A 14,812-nucleotide genomic window follows, 5' to 3' on the forward strand; every position below is an offset into this window, starting at 1 on the left:
CTCCCATACGTGCCTAGGAAACCAAGCACAGGGCACACCGCCCTTAACTCATCAGGGGATGTGATGCTATCTGTTGTTAGGTAGAAAAATGGAGAAAAAAAAATTCTAAAGTTGCCCTGAGCATGCTGGAAGTGGGGCCAGAGGGTCAGAGGTTCAAGGCCAGCCTGAGCTACACAAGGAGTTTGAAACCAGCCTAGGCTACGTGAGATCTTGTCTCAAAAAAAACTGAAAAATAGCTGTAGAGATTGCTCAGTGGGTAAAGCAGCTCGCACAGAGCCTGAGAGCTAGTTTCATCCCTGAACCCCACACGGTGGAAGGAGAGCCCTGACTGCTGCAAATTACCCTCTGACATCCACATGCTCGGCTGTGGCATGTGTGTGCACCCACGTGTGCCCATACCCAATAAATAAGTAAATAAGTAATAAACAGAATAACTATTTTTTAAAAGATTTATTCATTTATTATATATAAGTACACTGTAGCTGTCTTCAGACACACCAGAAGAGGGCATCGGATCTCTTTACAGATGGTTGTGAGCCACCATGTGGTTGCTGGGAATTGAACTCAGGACCTCTGGAAGAGCAGTCGGGTGCTCTTAACCTCTGAGCCATCTCTCCAGCCCCAGAATAACTATTTTAAGAGGAAATTGTGATATTAATCGCTTTGTACATGTTTGTATATATGTGAATGCATATGCATTACGTGTGTTCCTATAGGGGTGCATGCATATTATTACATGTGTGCAGGCATATTATGTAATACGTGTTTGTATGTGTGTGTGCATGCATATGTGTTATGTGTGTGTGTTTGTAAGAGGCTGAACCTAGCTGTCTCCCTTATTCTCTCTCTCACATCTTTTGAGACAGTCTTCTGCCGAACCTGGAGCTCCTTAGCACGGGAGGAACTTGAATTTTTTCTCAAAAGATTTATTTATATTTTTATGTGGATGAGTGTTTTGGCCACATGTTTGTGTGTGCAGTGCCCATGAGGACCAGAAAAGGGCATCAGATCCCTTTGGAGGTAAGAGTTACCTACCCAGGGTTGTTAGTTGCGATTTGGGTGCTGGGACTTGGGTCCAACCCTCCCCTACCCTCACCCACCCTCGCTGCTCCAACCCCCTTCCCCGAAGAGGGTTTTTCTGTGTAGCCTTGGCTGTCTCGGAACTCTGTAGACCAGGCTGATCTCTAACTCAGTGATCCACTTGCCTCTGCCTTCCAAGTGCTTGGATCAAAGGTGTGTGCCACCTACTACCCAGCTCAGAGCCTCTTTGCAAAAAAAAAAAAAAAAAAAGATTTATTTTTATTTTTAAAGTGACCTGTGTGTGTGTTTGCTTATATGCATGTTTTTCCCTCAGAGGCCAGAAGAATATGTCAGAACCCCCCGGAGACAGATTATAGCTGGTGTGAGCTGCCCGGTGTGGGGTGCTGGATCCTTTGCAAGAGCAGGAATTACTGCTTGCAAGTTCTTAATTACTGAGCCATCTTTCCAGGTTCCAAACCTAATCCCCCTGCCTCCACCTTTGAAGCACTTAGTGCCACCACACATCAGCTCAGCCTGTCCTCATGTGCTGCTTAGCACACACAAGACAGACTATTAAAGGGAAAACCTCGTTAAGGGACACAGACATGGGGTGACATTCTCGAGCCCTCATGGCAATAGGATTTTGGTATTTGAAGGGTGATATCCCCTCGAGAGTCAGACATAGGAGGCCAGAGGCTGGGAGTGTAGCCCAACGGTAGGGGCTGCTTAGCATAGAGCCTGGGTTCTAGTCCTGGCACTGAAGTAAGCGAGAACTGAAGGCTGGTTTGGATTGTCTAGAGTCAGTCTGCTGAATCAGAGGCCTCAAGAGGTCACCCTCAGCATGGCTACTTCTCCACCCAGTTATTGGTTTTAGCGGGAGTTCCCTTCTGATTGTCAGAATAAGCAGCTGCTTGTGTCATTTTAGGGCCAGTTGCTCTTGTGCTGTGTAAGCAAATAGCCCAAGAACGAAAAAGACTCGTTTTTCTTTAAAGAACTCAGCATTAAAAAAACAAAAAACAAAAAACAAAACTTCATTAATGTGTGTGTATGCTTGTGTGCCGGTGCCACGGCAAATATTCGAAGGTCAGAAAATAACTGAGTTTCAGTTCTCTTCCACTGTCTGAGTTCTAGGGCTTGAACTCAGGGTGTCAGGCTTGGCGGCGAGCGTCCTTACCTACTGAGGAGCCTATCCATAGACTCTCAGCGGTTTGCTTTTTTTTTTTTTTTTTAAATTTCCTTTTTCTTTAAAGCATTTTATTTTATGTGTTTGAGTGTTTGCCTATATATATGTTATGTGCGCCACACGCATGCAGGGGATATAGGACACCCTGGAATTGGAGTTGTGGATGGTTGTAAGCTCCACGAGTGGGAATCAAGCACTCTTAACCACGGAGCCATCTCTCTAGCCCGTTTTTTCTGTGAGGTGTTTTTTTTTTTTTTTAAAATAAGGTCTAATTAGCCTTTAATTACTTAGGAAGCAGAGGCTGGCCTTGAAGTACTAATCCTCTGGTCACAACCTCCAAACAGTTGGTATCACAGGCATGTGCCATTCACACCCGTGACTCGTGTTTTTTGTTTTTTTCTATTTTTTCTTGTTTTGAAGTTATTAAGTAGTTATTAACTAGAGTTTGCTACCATCTCCTGTTATTTCTTCCTTTAGCTCTGGAAGACGGTTCGGGTGTGTGTGTGTGTGTGGGGGGGGTAATAAAACAACGAGCAACCCGGGGATTTTGTTGTTGTTGGCTTGTTATTCTGGAACTTGAAGATTAGCAGAGACAGCCCTCTGCTGGCTGAAGTGGCACAGTGACTAGAGTTGATCCGAGGCTAGGCCAAAAGCTGCCGTGGGTCACATCACCCGTCTTTGGGTTTTTCAATTAACGAATGAATATTTTTCTGTTCATTTCTTCAGCTGTCAACCCAGGTTGGTTTGGAGCTCGTGTATCTGATCTCGAATCCCCAACCCATACTCCACCCCGCCCCAACTATTCACGTGTGGTTGAGGCTGACCCTGAACTTCCAGTCTTTCTGCCTTCACCTCCAAATATTAGGGTTCCAGATGAGCACGTCCGCGCCCCTGCGGCTGCGCCCGCGCCAGCTTTAAGTAGTGCGGGGCGGGGGAGGCGGAGCTTTGTGCTTGTGGGCGAGCTCTATACTAACCCGGCTGCATCCTAGCCTCCCAACGCCTATTCTTCAGTGGTTAGGGAAAAAGGTTCTTGTTGGATGTGGTAGCTCCTGCCTGTAATTCCAGGCACTTGGGAGACTGATTTATGTAGTTAGTTACGAGACAGCTTGGGCTACAGAGTAAGACCTCCACCCCCACCCGTCCCAATGTCAAAAAACAAACACCAGAAAAGAGCTGATCATGTGGGGGTGCACTTAATCCTGGCAGTAGGAGGTAGAAGCTGGAGTTTAACCTCACTAAGTAGTGAACTCAAGATCTCAAAAAAAAAAACAAAAACAAAAACAAAACAAAACAAAAAAAAACCAAAAAAAAAAAAAAAAACCAAACAAACAGGAGAGGGAGACAGAGAGAAAAGTTAAAAATCTTATCTTTCATACTTCTTGAAAATAATAACTATGGGCCAAGCCTCGAAATAACTCCTACATCTTATCATCTTTGTTTCCAGTTTCTGCCGCCCCCTCCCAACTGCCCTCTCGCCCACTGACCTCCCTCCCACTGCCTTTCCCCCACTGCCTTTTCCTCCACTGCTCTGCCTCCCTCTACTTCCCTGCCTCTCCCCCACTGCCCTGCCTCCCCGCCACTGCCCTGCCTCCCTCTACTGCTCTGCCTTCCCCCACTGCCCTTGCACCCCCAACTGCCCTGCCTCCTCCTCACCACCCCCCCTCACTGCCTCACGCCTCTCCCACTGCCCTGCCAACCCCCCACTTCTCTACCTCCTGAGCGGCCCTTCCCACCCACTGTCCTGCTACCCCATGACTGCCCTGCCTCCCACCAACTGCCCTGCCTCCCCCTCACTTCCCTGCCTTCCCCCACTGCCCTGCCTCCCCTTTCCAAGACAAAATAAAACCAATCTTCACTCAAAAGAGTGGTGCGAATGGAAAGTGAGCCGAGGGAAGTGGCCGCTTATCTCCCGCAGATCCCTAGCTGGCTGCCAGGGCTGGGGCCCAGTCTGCCATGCACCTGAGAAGAGCCGAGCTTCTTTCTGATGTCCCTGGCTGAGTCTCGGACCGTGGGAAAGAGGGTGCACAATGGGGGAGTGCTGGTTGGTTACCTAGAGGAGAAAGGGGCTGTCTCCTGGGGGACCTTCCATGGAGCCTTGGCAACAATGCGTGTCTCCTGTGTGCTTGCACTGGCAACTTCACCTGTCCTTTTCGAGTTTTTTTTTTCCTGAAACAAAAATCTTATGTAGACCAGGCTGGCCTAGACCTCCCGAGCCTCCTGCTTCTAAAGACTATAGGCATGTGCTACCACACACTCTCAGCTGTGTCTCTCGGCACAATCATCATTATTATTAATTTTGAGACAGGGCCTTACTATGTAGTCCTGTCTTGAAGCTGTGTAGACCAAGCTGTCCTTGAACTCACAGAGATCTACTTGCCTCTGCACCTCTAGTGTTGGGATTCAAGGTACTCTGTCTCACTCTCTGCACAATCTTAGCTAAGTAAAAGGTCCCTATAAAATAAGAGTTATGTTTGTATTCAGTATTTTATTATATTGTTACTGAAAGATATGATGCACTCTCTAACCATGAGAAGATCTCTCTGTCTCTCTCACTTTGACTCTGTCTGTCCCCCCCCCCCCCTTTGTGGAGGCTAGAGTTTGATAAATATCAGGCATCTCTGTTTATTGTTCTACACTTGTATTTTTTTTTAAAGATTTTTTATTTTATGTATATGACTACACTGTTCCTCTGAGGGCATCAGATCCCATTACAGATGGTTGTGAGCCACCATGTGGTTGCTGGGAATTGAACTCAGGACCTCTGGAAGAGCAGTCAGTGCTCTTAACCACTGAGCCATCTCCTCAGCCCTACACTTGTATTTTTAAACCAGGGGCTCCCACTCTATTCCCCAGCTGTCTAGGGTGGTTGGCCAGAGAGTCCCTGGGATCCTCCTGCTTCTGCCTCTTAGCACTGGGATGACAGTTGTGCTCCACCGTACACCTTTATGAGGTGTAGGGCGGCAAACCAGGGCTTTGTGTACACCCGGCAAGCACTCTGCGGGATAAGCTGTATCCCCTGCCCTGAAGCGGCACCGTCTGAGATACCTGTGCCATTACTGCTCTGTCTGTAGAGATAGCCTTCCCTCATACTTCCTCCTCCCCGTCAAAGGTTGCGCAACGTCCCTCTCGGAGCCCGATGCTTACGGAGCCCGAAGCTTACGGGCCACACACACAAGCACCTGGATCCATCATTCGGCCACCTGACAGCTTCTGTGCCAACCTTGTAACGCTTTCTCCTTCCTCTAAATTGTCTTTGAAGCTGGACAGCCCATGACCCCAACACTTGAGAGGTGAAGGCAGGAGGATCAGAAGTCCAAGGTCAGTGGGGGCCACTTGAGATCCCGTTTCAAAAAATAAAATAAAGGGTTGGGGGAAATGACACAGTGGGTAAGATACTTGTCCCGTAAGTGTGAGCACTTGAATTTGGATTCGAAGCATTCAAGAAAAAAAAAAGCTGGGCTCCACGGCATGTACCTGAAGTTCCCATGTAGAAAAAAAAAAATCAGATATTGGGCTGGAGAGATGGCTCAGTGGTTAAGAGCACTGGCTGCTCTTCCAGAGGTCCTGAGTTCAATTCCCAGCAACCACATGGTGGTTCACAAGCATCTGTAATGGGATCTGATGCCCTCTTCTGGTGTGTCTGAAGACAGCAGCAGTGTACTCATAAAGCAAGTAGATCTCCAGAGTTCTCCGGCCCGCCAGCCTAGCAGAATCGGTGAGCTCCAGGTTCAGAGAGATGGAGGGCCGTCGAGATAGCTCAGTAAGCAAAGATGCTTGCTGAGTAAACCGGGAACCCACGGGAATGTGGAAGGAGAGGACACACTCTGCAGAGGCCTCCTTTGCACTACAGGAGTGCTGAAGCAAGTACAATTTAAAATACAATTTAAAAATATATATCAAAAATAAAGGTGGAGATTGATTGAGCCAGCGGCCTGGTGCGCGTGTGCGTGCACACACCCACACACACACAGAGACACACACACAGACACACACACACAGACACACACACACACAGACACACACACAGACCCACACACACACACACACAGACCTACCCACAGACCCACCCACACACAGACACACACACACAGACACACACATACAGACACACACAGACACACAGACACACACACACATACACAGACACACACACACACACACACACAGAGTAAAGTTTTGTGGGTTTACCCTAAGTTTGAACATAGTAAAAGTTGCCCCAGTTTCCAAGATGAACACCAGAGGTCTTGGGGTTGAAGCTGGAGGACGGTATTCTAGTTAGGGAGCTCTCGGTGAGCGGGCCTTTTGAGAGTCACGATCTTCTCCAGAAAAGATTTTCTTGTGTGAAAAACAAACTTTTGCCCAGTCACCCTCTTGAATTATCAGGAAAGAAAATTTTCGGTTTAACCAGAACAAGACAAACTTTCCCCACCCTGGAACATCCAGAGTCTGTTTACACCCCTGAAGTCACAGGCGGAGTTCAAGGCAGTGTGGCAGGTTCAGCGCCTTTCATTTTTCTGAGGTGAGACCTCTCACTGGGTGTTTTTGAGGGGCAATGGTGAGACCATTGGTTTTGAGGAGATTCTTAACGATCCATCGAAAAGTGACAGGCGAGCCACTCTTGATGGCAGAGTGCAAGTGAGGCTTGCTGTAATGTAATGTTTCTAGTAGCCGCTGCTGCAGTCTGATGTACATGGCATTAAATACGGAGAAGGGAAATAAAGCTGTCTCTTGTTGTACCTGTCTCTGCTTTCTTGGTGTAATGTACTGGAGGTGTAGTTTCTTAATCCAATGGGTGGGATATTTAATTCCAGGAATTTCATATACTATAGCGAGCCAACTCTGTAGATATTTTTACTTCATTCTTTTTTTTTTTTTTTTTTTTTTTTGGAGCTGGGGACCGAACCCAGGGCCTTGCACTTGCTAGGCAAGCGCTCTACCACTGAGCCAAATCCCCAACCCCTTTACTTCATTCTTATTACACCTCCAAGCTCCCTTACCCCACTCTAGCTGGGGACCAGACTCTGGATCTTGCACATACTAAAGAAACACTTAACACCAGCCATCTATGCACCCAGTCCCTAACTGTACAGTTTTAAAAAACAAAGCGCCCTTGTAAGAGTTTCAGACCACCCTATAGTTTCCAATCTCAGTATACTGTTTGTCTGTCTATCTATCTATCTATCTATCTATCTATCTATCTATCTATCTATCTATCTATCTATCTATCTATCTATAAGCAGGTTCTCATTCTGCCCAGCATTCGAACTCGCTATGTAGCCAAGGATGGCCCTGAAGTCCTGACCCTCCTGCTTCCACCCCTAAAGTGTTAGGCTTACAGGGGTGTGCAGCACGCCCAGCTTCATTGTTTGCTGCTTTGGGACAGGGTCTTGCTAGGTAGCTTAGGGCGGCCGGGGGCTCTGTGTGTAGGCGGGCAGGCATACTCTTTCAATGTCCACTTGCAGACTTCTGGAATTGTAGGCTTGATTAGGGTACCGTGCTGGGTTACGCTGGTGACATTTAGTGAAGTTTCGTGAATGGCAAATTGTCTCCCTCTTTTGCTGCCACAAAATTATGTTTGGGGGCAGGTGAGATGGCTCAGTAAGTAAAGAATGGCCTGGATTCAGTTCTCAGGACCTGAACCGAGTCCTGCAGGTTTTCCTCCAATCTACACATGCACAGACAGACAGACAGACAGACCATGGGATGAGTGCACCCAAGCACGTATCCAAATAATGAAGTGAAGTTAATTTTTTTTTTTTAACATTTGCGTTTTCTTAGGGTACTGTTCACAGTGCTGCTGGTCAAGCCCTAAGGTCATGGGAAAAGAAGTCTGCCTTGCGCTCATCTGTCTCCTGTTGGCTGTCCACAAGATGGAGAAGGCGGAAGCAACCTGAGGAGTCCTCTTTGTCTGTAGGGATAGAGGGTCCATTGTGGAAGGGAGAGATACAGGAACTATATAGGCGAGGCCCTACCAGCCCCGCATCTCTTATCTCCAGAATTCTTTTACAGAAAAGAAAAATAAACGTTTATCTGGCTTAAGCCACTACTGTTTCGGGGCCCTGGTACTGGCTGCCAAATGCAAATCTTAACTGATAGAAAAGTCCTTGGTGGAGTTTGAGCTGGTGGATGGATGGTGCCCGTGTGGTGGCTCTGCAGAGGTGGGTCTGTGGGAGAGGAGCATCCTGGAGAGCCCGGGAGATAAAGATGGCTTCACTGATGGGGGCAGACACCTGACAAGGTGTCACGGATTTTCTTTTCCCCCCAGGACTTCTCTGCTGGAGCAGGTTATCCAATGGCTATTTAAACGTCTATTGATGGGGTAATTTGAAGTCTGCTCCTGTCAGCTGGCCTCAGAGCTGGGCCATTGAGAAGAAGGCTGCTCTTTGTGCCCAAAACAAGCAGCAGGTGAAGAATGGAGCCGGGGAGGGGTATCGGCATTACAGGAAAGTCAAGGGAACTCCCTGTAGGCGTCTCTGAGGAAAGGACTTTTTGTTACACGTGATTGGCTAATGAAAAATACATTGAAGTCTAATGACGATATCCGTTACTGGGTGGCAACTGTAAATAATGTCCCAAACGTGCATCCTTCTGTAACTTTTTTAAAAGAAGATTTATTTGTTTATTATATACAAGTACAATACGGCTGTCTTTTTTTTTTTTTTTTTTTTTTTTGGTTCTTTCTTTCGGAGCTGGGGATCGAACCCAGGGCCTTGCGCTTCCTAGGCAAGCGCTCTACCACTGAGCTAAATCCCCAACCCCACACTACAGCTGTCTTAAGACACACCAGAAGAGGGCATCAAATCTCATTACAGATGGTTGTGAGCCACCATGTGGTTGCTGGGATTTGAACTCAGGACCTCTGGAAGAGCAGTCGGTGCTCTTAACCACTGAGCCATCTCTCCAGCCCCATCCTTCTGTAACTTATAGTGTGAGTTCATATAGTGCATATTTCTAATTTATTATTTTCATAGTAAATTCTTCATTGTAAGGGTAGGTGAGACTTTCACTTTGTACATTAGAAGACATTTACTGTCTACATGGATTATAAAAAATTCTTAGACCAGGCTCTGGTTCTAGCTCCTTCTGTGATCCTAGCCCTTGGGAGGCTGAGGTGGAAGGTCAGGCAACTGTGAGGGACCTGGTGAGTTCCGGGGAACACTGAGTGTCAGTGTTAGACCCTCCTCTCAAAAACTCTAAAGAAGTTCAGTTCCACAGCATAACTTCTAAAGCAACACAGGGAGTAGCTTGGCCCTGTATAAGGAAGGATTTTACCATCTTTTTCTACGGAATCCTAACCAGTAAGAAGCTGTAAGTCCAGAGCCAGAGAGATGGCTCACAAGGCAAAATTGCTTGCCACAGTCCTGCCAGCCTGGGCTTGAGCCCTGGAACTGACTTCTGAGGATTGTTCTCTGCCTTCCTCACTTGTCCCTTGGCACTCACATGTCTGGACTCATTCACACATCACACACACACACACACACTAATAATAATAATAATAATAATAATAATAATAATAATAATAATAAATAATAGTAATACATTCAATTAATTTAAAAATAAATCTAAATTCCAGAGCATAGATCTCTTGTGAACTAAATGCGCTGACTTACCATTCCATTTTTTTTTTCTTTCTTCAAACTTAGTTGGGGGCTGGAGAGGTGGCTAAGCAGTTAGAGCACTGACTGCTCTTCCAGAGGACCCAGGTTCCTTCCCACCACACACACATAGCGGGTCATAACCATCTGTAACTCCAGGTCTAATTCTGGCCTCCCTGGACACCAGATAGTAACATGGTACACAGATAAGCATACAAAAAAAAAAAAAAAAACCCAAAAAACCCCACACCCATATGCATAAAAAATTACATGAATCTTTTAAAAATGTAAGTTGGGACTCTAAGGTTCGTTTCAAACTTGGCATGAGTAAGTAATCAGAAACCTCTCAGTACACCTACAAACTTTAAGTCCATTAAAGCTGTGGCCTTCGGGGGCTGAAGGGATGGCTCAGTGGTTAAGAGCACTGGTTGCTCTCCCAGAGGTCCTGAGTTCAAATCCCAGCAACCACATGGTGGCTCACAACCATCTATAATGAGATCTGATGCCCTCTTCTGGTGTGTCTGAAGATAGCTATGGTGTACTTACATACACAAATAAATAAATAAATCTTTAAAAAAAAAAAAAAAAAAAAAAAGCTGTGGCCTTCAGCCTTTCCACATAGAAGAAGACAGATACTACCTGAAATGTCTTCTTAATTTATTATGTCTCCTCATTCTCTGCTTTGATTTTATCAAAATGACACGTAAGAATTCAAACACTACTAACTATTCAGTTGTGGACTTCTACACTTCTTCCAAAGGATTTTTGGGTAATTTTAATTCTTTCTTCGCGCGCGCGCGCGTGTGTGTGTGTGTGTATGTGTGTATGTTGCTTATTTTTGTTTCTCCCCTTCTTCCTTTTCTTTTCTTCTTTTTAAAATGCAGCCTTGCTATGTAGTCCCGATTAGCCTGCTACTTACTATGCAGCCCAAAAACCTTGGCGATCCTCCTGCATCAGCAAGTTTCACGGGCTTGGGTCACCATGCCCCGATTCAGCTATTAGGGTTTGACTGGTACTTCCCTGGAGTCCCTGGGCTGCGTTTTGTAAGAACTGCACAGAGAAGAAAGGCTGAAGCCTGCAATCTGCCACTTAGACCTCTGCTTTCTCCAGTTAACCCGTAACAATAGCTGCGGTTTGTGGGGCGCCGTGTGCGGGTAGCCCAGTGCTGGTTCATATTCTAACCCGGATGAAGACTCTGGGACGCAGCCATGTTGGTGAGGAAACAGTTTCCAAGCTGTGGCTCGAGGCCACGGGGGAGCAGCTGAACAAGGGCAACTTAAGGTCTTGCTGACTCCTGCGTGGCTCAGAGGGTGACCTGTCACTCTATAAATAATCTGGAGGAGAACAAGGCCAACTGTCTCCGTGTGACACTCGATCCCACATTTATCCTTTCACGCTGCCAAACTGAAAGACCTTATGGTGATTAAATATTTCTGGCCAGCAATGCCCTGCCATTTTATTGAAAAACGATAGCCTGATATCTTCTATAATTTCTTTTTGCTGTTGAGACAAGGTCTCATGCGGTCCGGGCCAGCCTTGAATTCACTGCATAGCCAAGGATGACCTTTAGTTTCTGATCCCCCTGCCTCCACCTTCTAAGTACCAAAACTAAAGGTGTGCCCAGATTGTTATAGCATGGCTTTGTGCATGCTAGGTGAGCACTCTAACTGAACCACATCTCTAGCTCTGTAGCTGTTTCCATAAAAACAAATGTTCTGTACCAGCATTAGCTGCCTAGAGAGGGGACTATGGTGGGCAAGCTGCCTCAAGTCACCGTAGTTCATGGAGAATGCATTGCAGAGGGCCCACCCTTTACACTGGATGGACAACGCTCTGCCTCATGGGAAAGGGGGAGTGCCTCTGAATGCCAACCAGTAATAAATCAAATGACAACCACTGCCCCCAACACATGCTCTCAAGCATAATCATGCGCGCGCACGCACACACACACACACACACACACACACACACACACACACACCTCCCTCAACAAACAAACGCAAAATTAAATTAAATAAAAACCAGGATAGGCGAGATAGCTCACACACACACACACACACACACACACACACACACACACACACACCTCCCTCAACAAACAAACGCAAAATTAAATTAAATAAAAACCAGGATAGGCGAGATAGGTCCATTGGTAAAGGTGCTTGCTGCTAAAGCCAACAACCTGAGGTCAATCCCCTGAACCCCCATCGGGGAGGGAGAGAACCCATTCCTAAAGGTTGTCCTCTGAATTCTGTGTGCCTTGCCATGTTGACACGAGTACAGAACACACCCATGTCTGTGCCTCAGTCTCTTCGGAAGCAGATAGAGTAACATCCCTTTACAAGGTTGCTGTAAGAGGAAAAGAGATGGTGGTCATCACATGATTTGGCAGGAACGGGGGTGGGCAGCAAACTGCTGTAGCCCGGGCTTGGGAAATCTCTTCTCAAAGGATGAAGGGCATTTTGTGGTAAGTAAAGTATGCCAGCTCACAGAAGTTTGGGTGTGGACGGACGTTCTTTGTATTTTCTAAGGTTTTTAGAGCAGTGCAGGAGGTCGTTGTGAGATTTTAGTGTAGAACTGAAGCCCCAGGGTTGAGAGAAAAGAGAATGTGCTGAAAGAAAGGAAAATACCACCAAGAACAATGTGTGGGTTTCTCAAGGAAGACTTGTCCCTTTTGAGTTTTAAGTCCACATTGGTGTTGGAGTTTCTTGAACATTGCCTTCTTCCAAGGCGGAGAAGGCTCAGATCAGGGCCGTGTATCTGCAAAGGCCCGTGGGCGAGCCTGTGGTGTATTCTTTATTTTTTTTTTCTCTCTCTGACTTGTTTTTGTGACTCTTTTTATTCTACTGCGGTGGGAAGGTGACAATAAGGTACATCTTAAAGCCCGTGGGTTTGGGATGCGCGCCGCGGAGAGGGATCCGCTAAGCACAAGGAAGGTAGGATGCAGAGAAAAACCTCAGACTTGGTGCTGAAAGGAAAAACCCTCCAGCAGCCTGGCCTCCCGCTCCAGCGACACCAGCTACTGCCATCTCTTCCCCGCTATTCTGGGCCCGCGACCCCCTCCCCCCGCCTCCCACGTGTGCCCCGAGCAGCTGTTCTGCACAGAGCAGCATCAGGATGGGACTCGATCTGAGTGACCTTGCATCAGCCCCTTCCCTTCTCTGGGCCTCAGTTTCTCCACGCGCACTAAACTACATCCTATAAGAAAACCGCCGGATCCTCATTCTTCTAAACAGAACCACCATCACCGGGGCATCTCCCCTCGGGAAGCCGCTCCCGCCGTCACGCCGGAGTCGGTTGTCACCGTAAATGGGCCTGAGGCGCCGGTCATTAGGGTCCTGCACATGGCCCCGCGTCGCCATGATGACAAGCGCAGAACCGTAATGCGCACGCCTGTGGTGTATTCTTGATGGATGTGGAAAGGCCCAGCACATGGTGGATGGGATGTGCTGGTGGTCCTGAGTTATAGGAGAAAGCAGGTTTCAAGACAAGAAAAAAAAAAAAATGTGCACAGGTAAACATTCCCCTGTCTAGGGAACTGATCGAAAACTTTGTGAGTTATTTGTAATTTTTTTTAATCTTTATTAACTTGAGTATTTCTTATTTACATTTCGATCGTTTATATGTAATTTTTTTTAAGATTTATTTATTTACTTTATATGAGTACACTGTGGTTGTCCTCAGACACACCAGAAGAGGGCATCAGATCCCATTACAGATGGTTGTGAGCCACCATGTGGTTGCTGGGAATTGAACTCAGGACCTCTGGAAGAGCAGTCTGTTCTCTTATCGGCTGAGCCATCTCTCCAGCCCGTTTATATGTAATTTTTATATGAATTTTTATCTTATTTATGTGTAAGTATTTCTGTGTGTCTGGTGCATGTATTTGGATGATCACATAGGTCAGAGAAGGCATCAGAGCCCCTGAAGCTGGAGTTACAGCCAATTCTGAGCAGCCCAGTATCATTGCTGAAAACGGAACTTGGGTCCTCTAGAAGTCAGCATGTGCTCTTAACTGCTGAGCCATCTCTCCAGTCGCTATTTATGTTCTGATTATTACTTAGCTATTTTTTTTTTTTCACGACAGGGTTTCTCTGTGTAGCCTTGGCTATCCTGGAACTCCCTCTGTAAACCAGGCTAGCCTCTAACTCAGAGGTTTACTTGCCTCTGCCTCCCAAGCGCTGGGATTAAAGGTGTGCACCACCACCACCCGGCTGATTTTATTTATTTATTTTTAAGTCTTTATTGTTTTTATCATTTTATGTGAATGGATGCTTTGCCTACATGTTATACCTGTTCACAACTTGCGTGAAGTGCCTGAGGAAGCCAGAAGAGGGCATCAGATCCCCTGGAACTGGGGTTAAAGATGGCTCTGAGCTGCCCCACGGATGCTGTGTATTGAATCTGGGTCCTCTGGGAGAACAGCCAATGCGCTTAACTGCTGAATTATCTCTTCGGCCCTTGTTTCAATTAAAAAAAATGTGTGTGTGTGTGTGTGTGTGTGTGTGTGTGTGTGTGTGTGTGTGTGTGTATGTGCATATATGTATGTGTGTGTGTATGTACCTGTGTATGTGCATGTGTGTATGTATGTATATGTGTGTACCTGTGTGTGCACATGTGTGAGGAGAGTGTGTGTATGTATGAATATGTATGTGCATATATGTGTGTGTGTGTGTGTGTGTGTGTGTGTGTGTGTGACAGAGAGAGAGAGAGGGGGGGGGAGGTTTCAGTACAGAGGTCTGAGGAAGGTTTATGGGAACTGGCTCTTTATTTCCACCATATGGAAATATGGAAGGAATTCAGGCCAAAGGCTCGGTGGCAGGCTGCCCAGCCATATCTCCAGCCCATCTTAGATTTTTTTTTTTAAGGTAGAATTTTGCCCAGGTTGGTCTGTCTCACAGTGATTCTTAATTTCTGCTTTCTGACTGAATTGTAACAACCATGCCCAACCATGCCCATAAAGTCTTTTTATGATCAGTAATGTGCGACTTCAGAGTCAATGACACCCCTCGAT

The 14,812-nt window shown here is 46.6% G+C and overlaps 1 protein-coding gene and 1 pseudogene across 11 annotated transcripts in view; both read left to right on the forward strand.

The window, feature by feature from the left end:
- Apold1 (apolipoprotein L domain containing 1) overlaps positions 1-14,812 on the forward strand; it is a 57,348-nt gene that overhangs the window by 14,616 nt on the left and 27,920 nt on the right. Inside the window, exons 2-3 of one of the 11 annotated variants that reach the window (XR_010065682.1) lie at positions 867-1,020; positions 7,982-8,843. The exons of 5 other annotated variants lie outside the window; for them this stretch is intronic. The gene's annotated coding sequence lies outside the window, so the exon portion shown is untranslated. Of the gene's footprint in view, positions 1-866; positions 1,021-5,312; positions 5,523-7,981; positions 8,844-14,812 lie in introns of those variants that run through there. 5 more of the 11 variants (XR_005503271.2, XR_005503270.2, XR_005503269.2 and 2 more) reach the window with 5 other exon arrangements.
- On the forward strand, positions 5,529-6,854 carry LOC103692240 (proteasome maturation protein pseudogene; annotated as a pseudogene).

Source organism: Rattus norvegicus, chromosome 4 (genome assembly GCF_036323735.1).
Source record: "Rattus norvegicus strain BN/NHsdMcwi chromosome 4, GRCr8, whole genome shotgun sequence".
NCBI lineage: Eukaryota > Metazoa > Chordata > Mammalia > Rodentia > Muridae > Rattus > Rattus norvegicus.